The sequence below is a fragment of the Pleurodeles waltl genome, chromosome 7 (genome assembly GCF_031143425.1).
Source record: "Pleurodeles waltl isolate 20211129_DDA chromosome 7, aPleWal1.hap1.20221129, whole genome shotgun sequence".
NCBI lineage: Eukaryota > Metazoa > Chordata > Amphibia > Caudata > Salamandridae > Pleurodeles > Pleurodeles waltl.
The window spans coordinates 1540020744-1540036820 of record NC_090446.1 but is presented as its reverse complement, the minus strand read 5'-3'; the positions used below and the strand labels follow the sequence as shown (position 1 = coordinate 1540036820).

Genomic DNA, 16077 nt, shown 5'->3' with positions numbered 1-16077 from the left:
GGTGCACAGGGGTACTGTATTGCGTGGGGAGGAAAGCTCTTACCTCCACCAAAGTTGGACAGCTGGACTTCATGACGTTCGACACCACTTCAGTCTACCACCCATGTAGCTGGATCCATGCACTTCTTCAGGAGAGGGGACCTAAGCCACCGGTCATCGCTGCAGAGGGGTGCCTGCTGAAGCAGGGAAGTGACTCCTTCACTTCAAGGGAGATTCCTTCAATCTTCTGGTGCAGGCTGAAGACAGACAGCCCTCGGAGGATGCATGACCTGGAAACAGTTGCAGTTGCTGGCAGGAACTGAAGATACAATGTTGCAGAAGTTGTCTTTGCTTCTTTGTTGCAGTTTATAGAGTTCCTGGAGGGTCCAGATGCAGTTTTGTCAGTAGAAGGTGAAGTAAAGGATGCAGAGGATTCCTAGTGGAGTCTTGCAATTCGAATCTAAAAAAACACTCAGAGGAGAGACCCTAAATAACCCTGAAAGGGGGAGTGGTCAGCTACAAAGGTAAGCACCTATCAGGGGAGGGCTCTAACGTCACATGCTGGCACTGCCCACTCAGATGCTCCGAGAGTGCCCTGCCAACTTGGAATCCAGGATGGCAAAACCCAGGGACACTCTGGAGGAGCTCTGAGCACCACCCCTAGGATGGGGGAGTGATCATGCCCCTTTCCTTTGTCCAGTTTCGTGCCAGAGCAGGGACTGGGGTTCCTGAACCAGTGTAGACTGGATGCTGCAAGGAGGGCACCATCTGTGCCCTTCAAAGCATTTTCAGAGGCTCTGGAGGCTACCCCTCCCATGCCTGTAACACCTATTTCCAAAGGAAGAGGGTGTAACACCCTCTCTCATAGGAAATTCTTTGTTCTGCCTTCCTGGGCTTGAGCTGCTTGAGCAACAGGAGGGCAGAAACCTTTCTGTGAGGTGACAGTAGCTGGGGCTGCCTGGGAACCCTCAGAAGGCTGTAATGGCAGTACTGGGGGTCCACTGTGGAGCTCCCATAGTGCATGGAATCATACAACAAATGCTTGAAAAAGCATTGGGGTATGATTCCAACATGTTTGATACCAAAGAAGCCTATGTTCGGAGTTACCATTATGTAGCTAGACATAGGTAGTGACCTATGTCTAGTACACGTGTAAAATGGCATCCCCACGTTCATGAATCTGGGAAAATGGTCCTGGAGGTCGTGGGGGCACCTCTGCTAGTGCATGGGTACCCTCAAACACAGGTTCTCTGCACCCTGCCCTCTGCTTGAGGGCCTGCTATGGGGTGACTTATAAGTGACCTGGTACAGTGTAAATGGCAGTGAAAGGGTGCATGCATATTTTCACACAGGCTGCAATGGCATTCCCTTAGAAGCCTTTGCATGGGCTCCCTATGGGTGGCAAAAGATATGCTGCAGCCCATAGGGATCCCCTGGAACCCCAATGTCCTGGGTACCTAAGTACTATATACTAGGGACTTATAAGGGTGCACCAGTATGCTAATTGTGGGTGAAATACTTGGTTACCAATATGCAACAACCAAATTTAGAGGAGAGAAGGCATAATCACTGGGGTCCTGGTTAGCAGGATCCCATTGAACACAGTCAAGCACGCTGACATCAGGCAGAAAATGGGGGTAACCACAGCAAAAAGAGGGTACTTTACTACAGTCATACTTTCCCTCTGCCTTCCTGCTTTCTCCTTTCTCTCTCCCTTCTACGTCCCTGTCAAGAGGGTCCTCCAGCATTACCTGAACTGCCAGAATAGATGCTTTCTGGGCCCTTTGCCTGTTTTCATGAGAGCCCACAAAGGACTGAGCAGGGGGGTCAGGTGTTTGAAGGAAGCTTTTGCTGTAGTGTGTGAGTGTAAACCTTCAGAAGGTTTATGCAGAGAACCTAAGTTTTGTCTTTATTCTGAAGACAAGGCATCCTGAATGCATACTTATTCAAGTTCTTAAAATATATAATACTATTGATAACATCATATGCACTAACTCCCCAGTGTACCTTTCTTTGTGCAGCCTCCTAACAAGCCCGGGTGGCTGCAGGGGCTGCCAGAAGTGGTGTCTCCTCCACTTCAAAGCTCACAAAGACTCCAGAAGATGCTTCTGTGCTCTGCTCATCCCTCAAGACTTAATAATTGACAGCGTCAATCAAGGCACAGTACTGAGGTTTACACCAACCCTACTGATGGATCCTACCTGCTCCCCCATGTTGGCTGCATCAACCAACAAGGAGAGCACTAAAGGTGTCTGCCCTCATCTCACCAGACATGCCTGTCCAGGGTCAGGCATTGCACATCTGTAACCACACATGCAACAACAAGACACCATCTTGGACTGTTACGTAAGGGTGTCTGCTCTCTCCTTACCAGACATGCCTGTCCTAGGGTCAGGCAGGACCTGTCTGCTCTTGCAAATTCATCAAGGTCCACTACCTTGGAAAGGTACTTAATGCTGCCTGCTCTCACCTTACCAGACATACCTGTCCTAGGGTCAGGGATGGCACACCTGCCCTTGCACTCACATCAACAGTCCATTACCTTGGACTGGTACTTAAAGCTCTCACCTTACCAAACATGCCTATCGCAGGGTCAGTCGTAGCACACCTCTTTCTACACGTGCGTCAACAGTACACCATCTTGGACTGATACTTAAGGGTTTCTGCTCTCTCCTCATTAGACATGCCTTTCCTAGGGTCAGGCAGGACATGCCTGCTCTTGCAAAATCATCAAGGTCCACTACCTTGGACTGGTACTTAAAGCTGCCTGCTCTCACCTTACCAGACATGCCTGTCCCAGGGTCAGGCAAGGCACTCCTGTATGTATGGTGTACTGCTGTATGCATCAACAGTACACCATCTTGGACCGATACATAATGGTGTCTGCGCTCCCCTCACCAGACATACCAGTCCCAGGGTCAGGCATTGCACAGCTGTAACCACACATGCATCAACGGCACACTATCCTGGACTGATACCTAAGGGTGTCTACGCTCTCCTTACCAGACATGCCTGTCTTAGGGTCAGGCAGGACATGCCTGCCCTCGCACATGCATCAACAGTTTACTACCTTGGACTGGTACTTAAAAGTGTCTGCTCTCACCTTGCCAAATGTGCCTGTCCCCGAGTCAGGCATAGCACACCTGTCCTCACACAGGCTTCAATTGTCCCATAGTACTACTCTGGACTTCTCTCTGGCCAGAGCAGTAGGGGTGATCTCTAAGGAAATAGATCTTGCGGAACGGTGCCTTTGCCTCAAGATAAATTACATAGGCTGACACCAGGTATAAATACTGCACCTCCAGAGCCACTCAACAGAACACTTCTTAACCTGAAGAAGTTATAGAAGAAGGACTGTCCTGTTGCCAGAGAGCTGTCATGCTTTTTGAAGCACTGCCTTCCTATCTGAGAAGGAAGATTGAACTTGTGAGCATCTGATCACCAAGAGGTGCCTCCCCAGGTCCTTGCCCATTGGCTGGCACCAGAGGATACGTCTAAAGAAAAGGTGAAAATACAGATGTTTGTGCTCCTTTCTGCAACGAAAAGGTCAGTTCACGCCAAGACTCTGCCACCCACTAAGACCGTCAACACAAACCTCAGGTAAACTTTGCTCTTCATGCTGACAACAGACCATGGAGATTGGCATCATGAGACCTGCACTTCACGCTACAGCAAAGGCAGCCCACGACTACTGCAATCACAAAGCTACACAACCACCTGCTGCTTGACCAGCTCCTTGCACTAACGTGACAACCCTCTGCATGGCTGACCTGCTCTTCTCACTACTGAGACGACCATGACTGGAGGTAAGTATTATACACAATATATACACTAGACACAAATTTTAGACAAGTAAATAGTCATAGAACAATGCAAACAGTAGGAAATCCTATAGAATGCAATGGGAGAAAATAGATCTAGAGGCAACACAAAGCATATGCTAAAAAAGGGGAATGTGAATCACAAATTCCCCCCTAGACAAGTGTACGGTTTGAAGAATTACTGGGAGTGTAAGAATACAGTAAAGGTAAGTAAATTACCCCACCCCAGAGCAGAGAAAAGCAGGAGTAAAGTACTGCAAGTTTCCTTAGGACACACTACACCTCGTTTTGGGGATTTTGCAGCAGCCAACCAAGTATGCAAAGAACAACTGCTGGACTACTGGACCTGAAGATCTGTAAAGGAAGGGGACCAAGTCCAGAAGTCAAAAGAAGTTCCAGGAAGGATAGGAGCCCCTGCCAACCCAGAAGAGGGCACAAAAGAAGAGTCCCCTGTTAGTCAAAGACTACAGAAATGCACCCTAGGAAGATGCTTGTGGGTTCCTGCATAAAGCAAAAGATGTCCCACGGTGTGAAGATTGTTTCAGACGAGATTTCGTGTTGGAAGGCTCCAACAAGCCTTGGCTACGACAAAAGTGCGTTTTGCATCAAAATGGCACTAGATGGATCCAGGAGGGACCTGGGGGCCTCCACTCTATGTGAGGAATAAGAGGGAGCTCTCAGCACTTTAGAGAACCCTCAGAATGCCAGTCAGCACCCCCAGAAGCCACAGGATCCAGATTCAAAGGAGGTGCAAAATGCAGTTGATGCAGCACAACAAAAGAAGGTCCCACACCGCCGGAGAACAACTTAGTGAGTTGAGCATCGCAGGGTGGAGTGCTGGGGACCTGGGCCAGGCTATGCACAAAGGAATTTTCCAAAGAGTGCACAGAGGCCTCAGGATGCGAAGAAGACACAATACACAGGGGTACCATCATTCTCGGGAAAGGCAAGGTCTTACCTCCTCCAGATTGCATCAGCAGGACCTCAATACAGTCTATGTCGATGATGTCCACCCTCTGTGTCCTTAGGAGCATGCGTGTTGCCGTGAGAGGAGTCCCAGGGTACTGGTCATCACCTTGGCAGGTGCCTGCTTGGAGCAGTGTAGTGACTCCGTCACTCCATGGGAGATTTCTTCGGTCCTTCTGGTGCAGGATGAAGACAGGGAGTCCCCAGACCATGCACACCATGGAAACTGTTGCAGTTGCTGACTTGGAGCTGAGGTTGATGAAGAAAAGCTTCGCTTGTAGACACTTTGTTGCAGTTGCAGCATTTCTTGGAGCAGGCTGCGGTTGATACGAGGTCAGAAGGGTCTGAAGTTGTTGCAGAGGATTCCTGAAGGAAACTTGCAAACAGAATCTCAAGAGAACCCACAGGAGAGACCCTAAATAGCCCTGAGAAGGGGATTGGCTACCTTATCAAGTATGAACCTATCAGGAGGGGTCTCTGATGTCACCTGCTGGCACTGGGAACTCAGAGCCCTCCAGAGTGCCCCCACACCTTGCAAAGCAAGATGGCTGAAGTCTGAGACACACTGGAGGAGCTTTGGGCACCACCCCTGGGATGCTGATGGACAGGGGAGTGCTCACTCCCCTTTCCTTTGTCCAGGTTTCCACCAGAGCAGAGGAGAAGAGGTCCCTGAACCGGTGTAGACTGGTTTATGCAAGGAGGGCACCATCTGTGCCCTTCAAAGCGTTCCCAGAGGCTGGGGAGGCTACCCCTCCCCAGCCTGTAACACCTATTTCCAAAGGGAGAGGGTGTAACACTCTGCTCTCAGAGGAAATGCTTTGTTCTGCCTTCCTGGGACTGGGCTGCCCAGACCCCAGGAGGGCAAACCCCTGTCTGTGAGGTGGCAGCAGCTATAGCTGCAATGCAAGCCTCAGAGAGCTGGTTTGGCAGTACTGGGGGTCCATGGTGGGGCCCCCAGGGTGCATGGAATTGCCCCCCCCCCATATACCAGATTTGGACACTTCGACATGTTACATGGCCATATTCAGAGTTACCATTGTGAAGCTACATATAGGTATTGACCTATATGTAGTGCACATTTGTAATGGTGTCCCGCACTCACAAAGTCCAGGGAAATTGCCCTGAACTATGTGGGGGTACCTTGGCTAGTGCCAGGGTGCCCTCACACTTAGTAACTTTGCACCTAACCTTCACTAAGTGAGGGTTAGACATATAAGTGACTTATAAGTTACTTAAGTGCAGTGTAAAATGGCTGTGAAATAACGTGGACGTTATTTCACTCAGGCTGCAGTGGCAGTCCTGTGTAAGAATTGTCTGAGCTCCCTATGGGTGGCAAAAGAAATGCTGCAGTCCATAGGGATCTCCTGGAACCCCAATACCATGGGTACCCAGGTACCATATACTAGGGAATTATAAGGGTGTTCCAGTGTGCCAATGAGAATTGGTAAAAATGGCCACTAGCCTGCAGTGACAATTTTAAAGGCAGAGAGAGCATAAGCACTGAGGTTCTGATTAGCAGAGCCTCAGTGACACAGTTAAGCACTACGCAGGGAACACACATTCAGGCCACAACTATGAGCACTGGGGTCCTGGCTAGCAGGATCCCAGTGAGACAGGCAAAAACAAACTGACACACAAGTAAAAATGGGGGTAACATACCAGGCAAGATGGTACCTTCCTACACAACCCCCCCCAAACGAGGGACAATAAGGCTAACCTTGCCCAGATGAGTCTTCATTGTCTAAGTGGAAATATCTGGAGAGTCCATCTGCATTGGAGTGGGTACTCCCAGCTCTATGTTCCACTGTACAGTCCATTCCCTGTAGGGAGATGGACCACCTCAACAATTTAGCGTTTTCAACCTTTCATTTGTTTAAGCCATAGTAGAGGTTTGTGGTCTGTCTGAACAATAAAGTGAGAACCAAACAGGTATGGTCTCAACTTTTTCAGTGCCCAGACCACAGCAAAGGCCTCCCTCTCTATGGCAGACCAACGCTTTTCTCTAGGGGTCAACCTCCTGCTGATAAAAGCAACAGGTTGATCCTGGCCCTCAGTGTTAAGCTGTGATAGCACTGCCCCCACCCCTAAGTCAGATGCAGCAGTCTGGACTATGAATCTCTTGGAGTAACAGGGGCTTTTTAGGACAGGTGCAGAGCACATGGTCTGTTTGAGCTCATCAAAAGCCTTTTGACAGCTAGCTGTCCACAATACCTTTTTAGGCATCTTCGTACTAGTGAGGTCATTAAGAGGAGCTGCAATGGAGCCATAGTTCTTAATGGACCTCCTATAGTACTCTGTGAGGCCTAAGAATGCTCTCACCTGGGTTTGAGGTGTAGGGGGAGCCCATTACATAATGGTCTGGATCTTCCCCTGTAGTGGTGCAATCTGTTCCCCACCTACCAGGTGGCCCAGATAAACCACTTTCCCCTGCCCTATCTGGTACTTTGAGGCCTTGATAGTGAGGCCTGCCTTTTGCAGGGCCTCCAAAACTTTCTATAGGTGGACCAGGTGCTTATCCCAGGTGGAGCTAAAGCCAGCTATATCATCTAGATATGCTGCACTAAAAGCTTCCAAACCTTGCAGGACTGTGTTCACCAACCTCTGAAAAGTGGCAGGCACATTCTTCAAACCAAAGGGCATAACAGTGAACTGATAGCGCCCTCCAATGGTGGAAAATGCAGTTTTAGGTTTAGCATCTTCTGATAATTCAATCTGCCAAAACCCTGCAGTTCAATCAAAAGTGCTTAGATACTTGGCAGAAGCCAGTGTATCTATTAGCTCATCTGCCCTGGGTATAGGGTGAGCATCAGTTTTGGTTATTTGATTGAGACCTCTGTAGTCAACACAAAACCTCATTTCTCTTTTACCATTTTTACAGTGAGGTTTTGGGACAAGCACCACTGGGCTAGCCCAAGGGCTCTCTGAAGGCTCAATCACTACTAAGTCCAACATTTTCTGTACCTCTTGTTTTATGCAGTCCCTGACATGGTCAGGCTGCCTATAAATCTTACTTGTGACAGGTAAACTGTCTCCAGTGTTGATTGTGTGCTCGCACCAGGCAGTTGTACCTGGTATCAGTGAGAAGAGGTCAGAGAATTGGCCTAGGAGATTTATACAGTTGTCCTTCTGCTAATGCGCACCAGTAAGGCAATCTGAAAGCACCACTCCCTCCTCTAAGGCATCTGCTTCAGTGATGGAGAAGAGGTCAGGGAGAGGGTCACTCTCTTCTTCCTGCCCCTCATCAGTTGCCATGAGTGGGGTTAAGTCAGCCCTGTCATAGTAAGGTTTCAGGCAATTGACATGGAGCACCCTAAGGGGACTCCTGGCAGTGCCTAGGTTAACCAAATAGGTGACCTCACCCTTCTTTTCAACATTGAGATGGGGTCCACTCCATTTGCCCTGGAGTGCTCTTGGGGCCACAGGCTCCAATACCCACACCTTCTGTCCTGGGTGGTACTGGGTCAGGACAGCCTTCTGGTCATGCCGTTGCTTTTGGAGCTCTTGGCTGGCCTGAAGGTTTTTACTGGCCTTTTTCATGTACTCAGCCATTCTGGATCTTAGGCCAAGTACATAGTGCACAATGTCTTGCTTTGGAGCTTTTAAAGGTTGTTCCCAATCCTCCTTACACTGGCTCCTGCCTCCCTGTAGGCCTCAACCTCAACACCGTTAATTAGGGGTAGTTGCTTGTTCTTACCCATATTAAGGGGGCAAGCAACCAAGGTGGCAAAATCAATGCCACCATCAGAGACTAAAACAGCCTATGCGGTCTCCCTAACAAGACCAACCCCAAATAAACTGCCAATGGTGAGCCCAGCTACACCCTTTGATTGGCTATTTGTAGAAGACTTCCCACCACCACAGCTATTACTAGGGGTACTAGAGGGCGCAGTTGGGGTTGTGGTAGTGGGAGCCTTGGTGTTTTTCTTTGGACAAGTGGAATCACTTGCCCAATGGCATTTACTTTTACATAAATAACACCATGGCTTCTTTTGATTGTGGGAAGAGGATTTGGACCCACCACCCCCAGAGGGTTTTTGTGGGCCTGATGAAGACTCAGAATGTTTTTTATCTTTGTCCCCACCCTTGTCAGAAGACTTACCATACTTCTTCTTGCCATCCTTGTCACCACCTGTATGAACGTTTCTGTTCATTCTTGTTCTGACCCATTTGTCTGCCTTCTTTCCCAATTCTTGGAGAGAGGTCAGATCTGAGTCTACCAAGTACTGATGCAGCAAGTCAGACACACAATTATTCAAAATATGCTCTCTCAGGATTAGATTATACAGGCTTTCATAGTCAGTCACCTTACTGCCATGTAACCATCCCTCCAAGGCCTTCACTGAACAGTCTACAAAGTCTGTCCAGTCTTAAGAGGACTCTTTTCTGGTATCTCTGAACTTTATCCTGTATTGTTCAGTAGTTAAGCCAAATCCATCTAAGAGTACATCCTTCAAAACTTTGTAGTTATTGGCATCACTTTCTCTGACAGTAAGGAGCCTATCCCTACCCTTACCAGTGAAAGATAGCCACAAGATAGCAGCCCACTGCATTTGAGGGACCAACTGTACCATACAGACCCTCTCAAGTGCAGCAAACCACTTGTTAATGTCACCTCCCTCCTTGTAAGGGGGGACTATCTTATGCAGGTTCCTAGAATCTTGTTCTCTTACAGGATTACTATCAAGAACACTGCTGCTGCCACCATGGGGAACTAACCCCAACCTCTGCCTTTCCCTCTCTACATCTAGAGATTCCCTGTCTAAGGCCAACTGTTGCTGTCTCAGCTTCAGTCTGGCCTCTTCCAACCTCAGCTTTCTGAGTTCCCTATCTAGGGTGTTATTCTCAGGGTGGGAGGCTTGAGAATTCTGAGACACCGAGGAAATGTGGGAATTGGCAGAAGTGGACCTGTCTCTAACTCGCTGGACTCTAGTTACCTGGCCTGTTGGACTGAAAGGTGCCCTACTGATGTGTGACCCCCTCCCACTACCAGCTTCACTGGATGGCCTGTTAGGTGACAGGTCTTTGGATGAAACCTCTCCAGAGTCCACAGGGCCCTACCCTTATTCTTGCTGGGTACCCCCCTCCTCTCCCTCCTGATCCTGGGATGGGCCAGACTGGTTCTGGTCACTTTCTAGTACAAGGCTAAGGAGAAGATCTTTGGTAGGGTTCTTACCAATGCTTTAGATGGAGTAAACCTTTTTCAGTTGACTCCATCTAACAAAGCCCCTTAAAGAGCAGGTGGAGGTGTATTAAGCAAAAAGACCGCTGATTGTTCTCTACGGTGCAGGAGAACAATTGGAATGAGATTATGCTGACATTCAAAAGACAGAATGGCTTTTTGAGGCAACTCTTGGCAGTCCCTCAATGCACCTCTACTCTTCTCCAAACATATCAGATTGCGACCGCTCCTTCTTTGGTGTTCTATTTGGATGAAAAGAGATACCATTTTTAATCCTATGCTACTTTTTGATTGGTGAAAGCTTGATAACGCAATGAAGATAGCTTAGATAAAAATGACCAGCCACAGACTAACTCCACCAGAGCTTTTTAGTACTCCAGAGGCTTTTTATCATTAGGTCCCAGGCCCAGCTCTCCCAGTGCTGCTGCATCACTCCTGCTCCTGTCTTCTTGTTTTTTAACCATTTTTTATGTGCCTTCTCCTTGTTTTCCTTCATTTTTCACTGCTTTTTCTGTCCTTTCCCCCCTTTTTTCCTGTGGCTTAATCTTGCTTTTCCCTCACTTTCACAGCTTTTGCCTTGCTTTTCCCATTTTTATGTACATTCTCCTTGCTTTTCTCACATTTTTTCACATTTGTTTCCTTTCATTTTCTCCCTTTTTTGTGTGCCTTCTTACTTTTACCTTGTTCTCACTGCTTTCTTCTGGCTTTTCCCTCCTTTTTTTGTGTGCATTTTCCTAGCTTTTTCTTTGCCTTCACTACTTTCTCCTTGCTTTTCCTGATTTTTTGCACCTTCTCCTTGCTTGTCCCTCATTCTCACTACTTTCTCCTTGCTTTTCCTCCCATTATTTGTGCCCTTTCCTTGTTTTCCCTCATTTTCGTTGCTTTCTCCTTGCTTTTTTTGCTGTTTTTGTGTGACTTCTCATTGCTTTTTCCTAATTTTCACTGCTTCTCTGAGACCTGCAAGCGCCTGGATACCCTGTCGGGTGATTAGTCGGGCTTTACAAATCTTGATTAATTGATGATCTTTTAAACAGTTTTTTAAAGTTTGTTTTTCAAAGATGTTTGGAAATGACAAGGATCATACTGAATCCCAAAGTGCACCGTCTCATATCGTAGTCTGATTAAATGCGTGCCTGGTATCAAATCGCACCTTAATTGGCTAGCAAACAGCCATCACAGACGTTTATTAACTAGGCTGATGCTGAACACAATACACTTCATGGATGCCTTCCCAGAGCCGGTTACCTATTCCAGCACTTTAAATGTTTTCCCGTGTGATCATTGCTCCCCACAGGCCATGCTGGACGCTGCTTTTTTTAGTTCTCTGTAAGAAAAAGTGTTTTATTACCAATTAAGAAGGAGGGAATGTAAGAAAGTAGCCTCTTTCTAGCATGGATTCCCCCACTTTTTGCCTGTTTGTCAGGGTGTTTGACTGTGTTCACTGGGATCATGCTAAACAGGACCCCAGTGATTATGCTCTTGCCTTTAAACTTAGTTGCTGGTAACTTTTTATCCCACAATTGACATACTGGTGCCCCCATGTGAGCCCCTAGTATATGTTACCTAGGTAGCCAGGGCAGTAGGGTTCCAGGGGATCGCTATGGGCTGCAGCAGTTATTCTGCCGTCCATAGGGAGCCCATGCAAAGGGTTCCAGAGCCCTGCCATTGCAGTCTGCGTGAACTGGATGCATGAACCCGTTTTCACTATAGGTCACTGCACCAAGTCATTATGTCACCCCTATGGGAGGCCCTCTCAACTCAGAGGGCAGGGTGCATGTATCTGTGTATGAGGGCACCCCTACACTAGCAGAAGTACCCCCACAAATTCCAGACCGATTTGCCTGGACTTTGTGAATGCGAGGACGCCATACCGGACATAGGTCACTACCTATGTCCAGCTGCATAATGATAACTCCGAACCTAGGCATGTTTGGTATCAAAAATGTTGGAATCATACCCCAATACTTTTCCAAGTATTAGTTGTATGATTCCATGCACTCTTGAGGCTCCTTAGAGGACCCCCAGTATTGCTCCTACAGATGTCTGAGGTTTTCCAGTCAGCCCCCGCTGCTGCCACCTTACAGACAGGTTTCTGCCTTCCTGTTGGTTGAGCAGCTCAAGCCCAGGAAGGCTGAACAAAGGATTTCCTTAGGGAGAGGGGTGTAACACCCTCTCCCTTTGGAAATAGGTGTTATTGGACTTTGGAGGGGTAGCCTTCCCAGGCCACTGGTGTGCTTTGAAAGGCACATTTGGTGCCCTCCGTGCATAAACCAGTCTGGACTGGTTCAAGGACCGCCAGTCCCTGCTCTGGCATGAAACTGGACAATGGAAAGGGAAGTGGCCACTCCCATGTCCATCACCACTCCATGGGTGGTGCCCAGAGCTCCTCCAGAAGGTCCCTGGGTTTTGCCATCTTGTATTCAAGGTTGGCAGGGAGGTCTGGGAGCATCTGAGTGGCCAGGCCAGGCAGGTGACATCAGAGCCCCCTCCTGATAGGTGATCACCCAGTTAGGTGACCAATACCCCTCTATTTGGGGTCTCTCCTTTGTGTGGTTCCTCAGATTCGGCTTGCAAGATTCCAGCAGGATTCCTCTGCATCCCTTACTTTGAATTCTGACCAAAGAAACTGCATCTGGACTCTCCAGGACCCGACAATCTGCAACAAAGATGAAGACTTCACCTGCAACATTGTTTCCATGGCTCCTTCCAGCTTCTGCAACATTTCCCCAGTTGTGCATCCTCTGAGGTTAGCCCATCTTCAGTCTGCACAGGAAAGAAGAAGGAATCTCATTTAGAGTGAAGGAGTCACTCCCCTGCATCTGCAAGGACCAACAGCAACGACGACTGGCTGTGTGAATCCCCTCCCCTGCTGAGCTGCGTGGATCCTGTAACACAGGTGTTAGTTGGGAGTGGTCCTGTCGGTCCTCCCTGCCAGCTCTCCAACTTGCGTCGAGGTAAGCACTTGCCTTCCTATTCAGGACAGTACCCCCATGCACTGTGTCTTTTGCAGCTGCCAAGGCTTGTTAGCACTTTCTGCAAGGAGTCTTCAGGCATCGTGTAGCTCCAACCCCCAGGACTCCTTCCTGCAACACACAGCTCCCTGAGTGACTCTCCTGCGGTGTGGGATCTTTTTTCGTAGTGCTGCATTGACTCCATTTGCACCTTCTGTGTCCACAACTTGTGGAACTCCTGTGAGTGCTGCCTGTGCTTCTTTGGGTTCTCCGCGACACTGAGAGCTCCCTCTATACCCCCTCCTGGGTTGAGCTCTCCTGGGCCTTACTGGTCCCCAGCAGCACCATTTACTGCAAACTGCAAGGTTTGCCTGTGCCAAGGCTTGTTGGAGGAATCCAGACACACAAACCCAACTGCAATCTTCCTTCCAGCGTGGGACATCACCTGCATCCTCCAGGAATGTGACTCCGACTCCAGGGCTGCAGTGCTGACTTTCCTTCCTCACCGTTGATCAACTCATGCAACCTCCAGCCTGGTGGGTAGGGGCTCCTTCCCTCACTAAACTGTATTGTGTCTTCTGGACCTGGTCCCCTCTTTCCACAGGACTTCCTCTTCAGGAATCCACTGTTTTTTTCTTCCAGTCATTTCTGGGTTTTGCAATTCTCTTCTTTTCTTCTAAGTAGGTGTTTTGGGGAAATTCTAGTAATTTACTCCTGCTTTCCTGGTCTCTGGGGGGTGTTGTGATACGTACCTTTGTTTTTTCCTGGTACCCCCAGCTCCCCTCTACACACTTCACTTACCTAGGTGGGGGTTCGACTCTCGCATTCCATTTTTTTAGTATATGGTTTGTGCTCCCCCCAGGGTCACTATTCTCTGTTGTTGTTTACATTGCTTTACACTGTTTTCTAACTGTTCGTATGCCTATTTGTGACAACTAGTGTATTACTTACCTCCTAAGGGAGTATTGCCTCTGTAGTATTTTTGGTGCTGTGTTACCATAATAAAGTACCTTTATGTTTGTAACACTGCATGTTTTCTTTCATTTGTCTAAGTGCTGTGTGACTACAGTGGTATTGCATGAGCTTTGCATGTCTCCTAGATAAGCCTTGGCTGCTCATCCACAGCTACCTCTAGAGATCCTGGCTTCTAGAAACTGACTACACTTCACTAAGAGGGGATACCTGGACCTGGTATAAGGTGTAAGTACCCAGCACACACCGTGCCAGCTTCCTACAGTGAAGCACTAGGTAGTGCAGGTAAGCCCTGTTGTATGCATGTAATATCCTCCTGTACACAGGCTCGCAACACCGGCACACGACTGCTCTTTGAGCTTGTGAAGCCGTCTAGTAGTGCTGGGTGCCAGGAGGCATTCGGGATAGAATGTGAATGTAAAAGAACAGTTGAAAGGAAACAGTTTATGTTGTAACGATTCCCCTCATGTGTCGCTGGTTGTTGAGGGTGGTTTCTTCTGAGAATAAACTTCAAGTTGACTTACCTGATCCTTCCGGAGTCTGTCAATTACCACAATGAACATTTGCTGTCCATGATCCACATTTGTGTGAAACTGTTCAGTTACAACAGGCGCTCAATCCTGCTGAGAAAGGATGGGTCGCAGTGGCATAACAAAGGCCCCCGCAGCCCCCACGGTGATGATGATGTACAATTAGCTGGAATATGACCTTCCCTGGCAGCTGAGGTAAGTAAAAAAAATGTTTTTAAATGTATGTTGTGTGAATGCTTGCAGGCTAGCGTATGTTTACTTGAGATGTTGTGTGTAAGTGTAAATGTGCGTGTATGTGTAAGTATGTGAGTGAAACTGGGCGTGTGATGTCACTTGTGCTACCATGTGCCATTTTCATGAGTTAGATCTTTGTCAGGACTGTATGTGCTTGAATTTGATGGGAATACAGTTAATGCAGAAATCTCATGTGGTAAAGGGGACAAGAGGCCAGGATTTCTTTGTGCTCCTCTTACAGATCCCCACCCAATACCAGTGAGAAGTGGTTTCTAAAGAAATGTCTTATTAGCCTTCAAACCCTCACACAAGAATGCTTCTGTTACTAAAGAGAGCAACAACCTAGATAAGCAGCAGCCACACACAGCAATCAAGGAACACAAAAGGATCACAGTCCACATACATGTCTGGAATAAGTTGTTACTGCAAAGCAAAACTCAGAAAACTCGCTATGCAGATATTGTGGTATTCACGAAGTGCTGCACTACAAAATCCCAATGTTCTCTATATAGAATGCGGTATCTTGTGGATTGTAGTGCCAAGTTGTGTAGTCAACCCCCACTGTGCAAAATCTTTATCAAGGGTATGTTCTGATTTTAAAGGAAAACCTAAAGCACCCTGTAATGTGCAGCCAAGGCTATTCAAATAATGTCTTATACCCCCCACAGGTGCACTGCTCATGTTCTCACAGAAGCCCAGACAAAGGTTATGTAGCTGAAATGCACAGGCAGGGGTTTTCTTGAATCTTAATAATGTGGGGAACTTACATTGATTAAATATTACACTTGGGGAAGGAATATGTGCGGTAGATGTCTCAGTTTGAGAGATTTTTGGACATTTCATATACATTCTGTATATGTCAGTGTGTTGACTGTCATTGTTGAGTGTAAGGAGGGCCCATGCCCTACAAGTGGCAACGCCTGACTGGGATATGTTGCCTCTCCTCTCCAAATATATTTATTACAAATGACTGTTACTGTACAAAAGGAAACAGCCCAGGAGGCTTCAATGTGACTTTTTCACTCTAAAACGTAACGCCTTACAACCTGCTTTTGGGTATACCACTTTTCTTAAAACTAATGCATATGAAAAAATGTCATGGCATAAAATACACAGCAGATGTGAAGAGTGTAACATGCTGTTTGTACACATTGTTGAGGGACGGTCACTGTTACCACACACCTCCATGCTTTGTGACCTAATGTTTCACCCTTTTCAATTCCTTTACACAATGTCACCTCCATGTTCTTGGCTTATCTTAAGTCTTGATCAACTTTGCATGTTTACCTGTGATCATAACACAGCTCAGCTTCAGAAGCTTCATTTTGGATTCGATGGCGCTACCTCCAGATCAGACAACATTGGACACCTAAGTGGAAGAAAATATATTTCAGTTAGATTTCTGAATGATAAATCTTACACTCATACAGAGTTATAGATGTTCT

At 47.6% G+C, this 16077-nt stretch overlaps 1 long non-coding RNA gene across 1 annotated transcript in view; it reads right to left on the bottom strand.

Annotated features, from left to right (window-relative positions):
* Positions 1-16077, bottom strand: part of LOC138247466 (uncharacterized) — a 46257-nt gene that overhangs the window by 9042 nt on the left and 21138 nt on the right. The window contains exon 2 of the long non-coding RNA XR_011194513.1: positions 15920-16001. This is a non-coding gene — a long non-coding RNA (uncharacterized lncRNA). The remainder of the gene's footprint in view (positions 1-15919; positions 16002-16077) is intronic.